Here is a 6653-nt window from a genome sequence, read left to right on the forward strand (position 1 = left end):
ACTCCATATTTTAGTATCATAACTGATGGATCAAAGGAACCACGATATCTCAAGTCTTAAGTATGCCAGCAAAAACCTTTCATCTGGTAAGGGAGATTTAGCAGTCCTATTTGTCGAATTCTAACAATAGTGACTAAGTAGAACTCACCTTGTAGGAAAACTCCAAACTGAAAATTTCAAAAGCACAATGTCCTGTTTTCTGTCGCTGCCATTATTCACAAGGCGGACATAAGAAACTGGATTTGCGTTGATAACTATTAAGATGAACCCATGTGGAAAGCAGGTATACAACGTTTTGAATAGGACTCGGTCAACACGTTATACAATTAGTCGGGACTATTTTTGTCTTCTGTACTACGATACAATCAATAACTAAGCGTAGGCTTTTTATATGATCGCCGGGTCATGGCTACCAAAATGTGTTTTGTATACAGAACATTGCAATTGGGTAGTTTGCAGTTATTCCAACAAAGAATACTATTTGTTTAATCTTAACAGTTTCCATTCTCGATGCAGTTTTAAATGTATATTGAGAGCGCTTCAGTTGCAGTTCGATACTCTGTGTACCCAGCGATTATTACTAACAAAACAATCTGCACTTAAATGTAATTGGTGTCTGTCCACTCTATCCTCTGAGCCATGAAACAGTTGCAAAGTAGCATAACCCGACGCTTCTCTCAGTCTACCGCATCCACCCACCCTTGCCAATCACCCCTCTGCTTGAGTCATGTGCCCAATGTTACGTCCCTGTTTAATAATTGTTCATATGATAACACCTTTGACTTTAAATGGTGAAGGAGGAGTTACAATACATTAAGCACGCAAGCACTAATGAGCGTAGGCACGTACTCGCAACACGGCGCAGGGCTACATAAGCACCGCTGTTAAAAATAACTGTAGGACAATGACAAGATAAAGAGAGAGAGTAATCTTAGGGTTGGGCTTCACATACCTATTTGTTGTTGTTGTTGTTGTTGTAGGGTTTAACGCCATTTTTCAGTACAAGATAGGCTATACAAGGCGACCAGTATAACTGGTGGAGGAAGAACCTGGAAATCCCCGGGAAGAACCACCGACCCACGAGAAGCTACTGGCAAGCTTTCTCACGTACCCACGTATCGCTATTTGTCGAAATAGCATTATATATTAAGGACATATTTGGTGCCATTATTTATGACTTTGCCGTAAAAATAAATTTTCCCTTTTGTAAAAGCCAAATACAACAAAAAAAGTTTATTCTCTTTGGTGATATATATACTTTGGAATTGTAATGGTTTTAATGTTCACTGGAGAAAGACTTGTATGTATGTATGCCGTCATATTAATGCTTAACATTTCCCTCCAATTTATTGTACAAATATTGATTATCATTAAGATAAGAGACAGTGGTGTACATGGTAGTTTTAGTTTAACGGATTTTAAGCGGTCAGATATGGTAATGTTAGAAACAAATTCTACCTAGTTCACATGTGATACTGATAAAGATTCTGACCCATAGGAGTTGGAGTCTGCATTTGTCATCACTGTTGTTTTGATAAACTATTGCCCTGGTGTAAAACTAAAAAAAGTGTTCTCTGTAAAGGGCAGTCGTCTTTGAGCCCTAGCTTAGGTGAACATAAAAAATTGGCTGGGAATATACAGTAACAGCATGTATGTATGTATGTATGTATGTATGTATGTATGCATGTACGTACGTGCGTACGCACGTATGTATGTATGTATGTTCGGGGGTGGGTGATAGGATCCCCCACTTGTTATGGTGCTTTGGTTATCATTATCTAGGAGATGATTGACCATGGTGTTATTGCCCGGATCGAGCAAATAATACAATCAAATATGAAGTTAATGAATGGAATAACAGAGATCTGAGCAAAAATATAGAATAGAACAGCATGTGCCCCCCTATGTAAATTAAACAATTTAATCAATTACATAAACAAAATTTGAATGTTTCACTTTCTCTTAGAAATAGAAGTACAAAATTTATGCGCAATGCAATTATCCGTTCTGATGAAACAAATTTCATCATAGATTCGAGAGAATGATCGAACTAAAATTGTCGGAAAGTCAGCACAACCTGGTTGTTTTCGGTCCTTTCCAAATTACTGTTGGTGGCAGGTCAGCGTTGCTTTATTTCTTTTCCTTCTCTCTCACTGTCCACAATTTTGGGTCATCAACTGTAACTTGGTTGTACTCTGTACTCATTCTCACTATGTAGCATAATGTATGGGGCTATTTTCTCCCTTCAAATAAATATAAAGCGCAGCCAAAGTATTTGTCCGGCTTTTCTTCTCCTGTGATCTGACAATATTCTCCGTCTTTCAACGACAGATATAGCCTTAACGTCCCTCAACAGACAAGGATGATATTGTCAGTTCGCTAACTGATACTGATACACGATCCTGTTAACATAACATAAAATTAATTTCTCACTAGCGGTTACTCGCACTCCTAACTTTAGCCGTGACATAACTAACCTCTTAGATAAACTGCTACGTCCAACTTTGGGCTATAAATCCCTAGCTAAACGTTCTCGGTCGACATGCGGTCCTAATGCTAACGCCATCGATTCTCGGTTGAAAAAAATTCATTGCCTAATTACACAAATGAATTAACGGACTTCACGTCTTGTCTTAACTACAATGTTTGCTAATTAGCGATTCATAGATATAATAAAACCAATTCTTAGCATACATACAACATAACATTTAAGACAAATAAATAAATTCTCACAAGTCGTATCAAAGAAAGGCATGAAATTCCTACAATACATGATTTCTATTACATATAAAATACTAAATCCAAGAACATTGATTCAATGAAATATTGTATGACATTCTTACAAGACATGAATTGTATAACACTAATGACAATGAATGCACGATTAACTTCTTAAGTCAAGAAAAATTGAAGTATTAATTTAAAACGAATAATTGCCAATCACAAAAATACATCAATGAGCATATTGTACGTGATAGAGACAATACATTTGTGCCCCTTCGAGACTCGCTCTTTCTATGCAGCCGAATCTCCCTCCGGTTCCTGGCCTCTCAAATTCTTCCATACCTCCGTCCCTCGGACAATTTAACGAGAAATACTTCTTATTTCCCGGAGAAAAATTCTGGTTTCCCACAGAAACTTTGACTAATTTCGCGTGAGAGATAACTAAAAATTGAATCTCGTCTGGGACCCTCCCCCTCCGTTTAGCTTAGCCAGTCAGGATTAACTTTTTCTAACCGCCAAAACATTAACACTCCAGTCGAAGTCAGACAAATTATATCCTCCGCCTTTATTAATAAATATTTCTGGACAATTTAATTTTTATGACACCTATTTCTAAATGCCAAGATTTTTTATGGCTTGTCTCATCTTTGTCATCTTCCGCTATTTGACTTTACGTTAACTTTTTCTCTCTGACCGTTATCCGGACGCACTCTAATTAAAATTCACTCACCACCACCCCAAACAAGAGAGGTTAACCATCGCAAGCTACCAATTTATTGACAGCTTTGCCCATACGTATGTCTTAATTTTTACGTGTCACGCTGACCACGACAAGATGTGCTGTGACAAATATTTAAAAAAATTTTGCACTATTACAATGTATGAAGTATTTTGCGGAACCTGGGCACAGAAATGTCTATGCAGTGCCAGAAAAAGGGTAAGTTCGAACAACATTTAAAATTAATTGCATAAAAATTTAGGAAGTAATCATTATTAAATGGGAATTAAAATCAAGCAGATAATCAGTTTTTAAAATCAATATATCATTGTCTTTCTATCTAACATGGATGCTGTACGAAAAAGGTAAACCTATAAATCAATGTATGCTAGCTAGCAGATTGAAATAAGAGTACTATAAATGGCCCGTCTTCTTAACATTTTCGTTATAATGACTGACAGAGTTAGGGACTTGACTATAGTTTGATAGGGCGTGGACTTGGGTGATGTTTCCTCTAAATATATGTAGACTTTAGAACGAAGTTTGACCTGAACTTTTTGTCGTAAAATCCTAAAACTGACCTAGTTCCTGACCTTGATTCAGAAACCAGTGAGTCAAGCAAGCAATTTTCTATTTTTATCATATTCTTAGAGTAAATGGATTGGTTGTTGTCAAATTCATACTGGGAATACGTGACTTTAGATGTAAACAGCCTCTATTTCGAAATTCTGGTTTTACCGGAATTGCACAGTAGTCAGGTTTAATACCGATGTGCATAGAGAATTTAGTCAGTTTGGGCGTTTAAACACTTGATGTCAAGATGTTCGTCTTGTTGCGACCCGTTTCGAGTTACATTTTAATTTTTATTCAATTTATTTGGATTCTAAAAGATGAATTCATTTTCCTTTAAATATTTTAGTGCTTATACAGAATTCTTGGACAAAGACATTTCTTTAAATTTTTGGGGAATTCGAACACCGGAATATTATTGTCTGTGGGACAACAAAGAACTGTAGACACACCAGCACTGTATTAGCTACGGTACATGTCATCGCTTTCCATTTTGGATTTTCGTCGTGACTCGAACTCAAATTTCATTGGAACATTTTATTATGAGGACTTCTAATTTAATAATTCTTGGATTATTCTTGGATTAATTTTAGATCTTATTCTTAAAACCGTACATTCTTTTCCTCATTTTTACATTGTTTTTCGAGGGAAAAAAAATTATTTGTCTTATGTCACATATTTAGGCTCGAATAAACAGTAACACAAGAAAAAGTGAAAACAAGCTTTTAAAAATACAATAATTTATTTCCCTGGAAAAATTCTGTAAAAATGAAATAAAATATGAACTTAAAGTTTTATAGAATAAATCCAAAAATAATCCGAGAATAAAATTTTTGTAGTCCTAATAACAAAATGTTCTACTGATTTCACGTTCGAATCCCGACGAAGAGTCCAAGATGGAAGACGATGACGTATGCTGCAATTTGTAGTGTTGAAGTCTACAGTTCCTTGTAGGAATAACAATTATTACTCCGGTTTCTGATAGCTGAATAAATTTTTATTTAAAAACTATCCTTGTTCTACAATATTACATGAGCACACTATTTTCCAGAAAAATAATGGAATTAATCCTTTTGAATCCAGGTAATTCGAAATAACTCCAAACAAATAATTTGAAATAACTCATCAAAAGCCTGACGAATACATGTGTCAGCTAAAGGAATACTTTCCTTATCAACATTATTCTCAAGAGCTTTCTTTGCCATATCAATGGTAAATGCACAAGCTGGAAATACATCAGGGAATTCTTTTTCAGTTGGATCGACTTTCCGATATGAGCAAGACTTGTCAGTTACAAGTGGATTAACCACAACCTTGTATCCAGCTAGGTCGTTGCCTAGTGATAAATGAATGCCCTCAATGGGTAAAACAGAGACCGTTTCGACTGTCACTGGTCCTGAGACTAAGTCTGATGACAAATTTGCACAATGGAGAGGAACATTAACAAAGCCGCATTCTACTCCCTGAATAAGAACACTCTCATTAGAAGAAGACTTCTCAGAAAAAGGCAAAGTACCCGACAATAAAAGACTGAGAAGCTACTATGCCCTTTAAAAATTTAATAGGGATAGGATTGGCCGAATCACCCAAGAGTGATATAGAACCCTTCGATATGAATGGTTCATAATTCTCCATAATCAAATCAGACTGGGGTTTATTAGACCCAACAAATGTATTGCTTTCAATACATGACCGTGACCTTGACCTCTTAGAAATAAGAGCGTTTGGAATAGGTCTGTCTTGATTCTGATGTCTATTTTTCAATTGGTAGCAATAAAAAAACATGTCTTTTTTTCTTGCAATAGGTACACGTAGGAAGAGACAAAGTTCTTGAATCAAGTTTCTCCGAAGTTTGATTTTTAGAAGTTGTGCCAGTTTGAGTTTTAGAAGGGCTTGTATTAGGCATAAATACTTTTCTGCCAAAAGACTGTCGAGTAGAAGTCTTATCTACAAAAGGAACTTTATGAGTTAAAGAATACTCATCAGCAGCACGAGCATCATTTCCCAAGGTTTCAGTCTGATGCTCGTCAAGATAAGACTTAATGTCACTATGTACACAGTTTTTGAACTCTTCAAGTAATATAAGTTGTTTAAGACTTTAATAATCTTGTTCAACTTTCTTGGCTAAACACCACCTATCAGATAACTGCTCTTTTTCTCTAGCAAATTTGACATGAGTTTGTCGAGCTTCTTTTCTATAGTTTCTGGATTTTTGCCTATAAGTTTCAGGGACTAACTCATAACCCCTTAAGATGCACTAATTGACCGTATCATAGTCACCACTTTGTTGAACTGACAGTGAACGGTAAATATTACTAGCTTTACCAGTGAGTACACATTGTAATAACTGAGACCAATGATCCCTTGGCCATTTCAAGTTTTCAGCAACTTTTTCAAAACGAGTAAAATATTTGTCTACTTCTTTTTGTCTGAAAGGGGGCACTAATCTAATATTCTTTGCAAGATCAAAACTTAAATTTGGATTTGAAGTATGAATGTGCTTTTCACTTGATAGTTCTATTTCTTTCATTCTACATTGGTATTCCGTCTCTTGCTTCTCTTTCTCCAACTGTAAATGCATTTGCTCTTTCTGTAACTGTGTTTGTTCTTTTTGTAACTGCATTTGTCTTTCTTTCTCTCT

At 35.8% G+C, this 6653-nt stretch overlaps 1 protein-coding gene across 1 annotated transcript in view; it reads right to left on the reverse strand.

Annotated features, from left to right (window-relative positions):
- LOC149794412 (lathosterol oxidase-like) overlaps nucleotides 1–696 on the reverse strand; it is a 48276-nt gene extending 47580 nt beyond the window's left edge. The window contains exon 1 of the mRNA XM_089968602.1: nucleotides 149–696. The gene's annotated coding sequence lies outside the window, so the exon portion shown is untranslated. The remainder of the gene's footprint in view (nucleotides 1–148) is intronic.
- Nucleotides 697–6653: the final 5957 nt, after the last annotated feature.

The sequence above is a fragment of the Sinohyriopsis cumingii genome, chromosome 8 (genome assembly GCF_028554795.1).
Source record: "Sinohyriopsis cumingii isolate HCF-2022 chromosome 8, ASM2855479v2, whole genome shotgun sequence".
NCBI classification, from domain to species: domain Eukaryota; kingdom Metazoa; phylum Mollusca; class Bivalvia; order Unionida; family Unionidae; genus Sinohyriopsis; species Sinohyriopsis cumingii.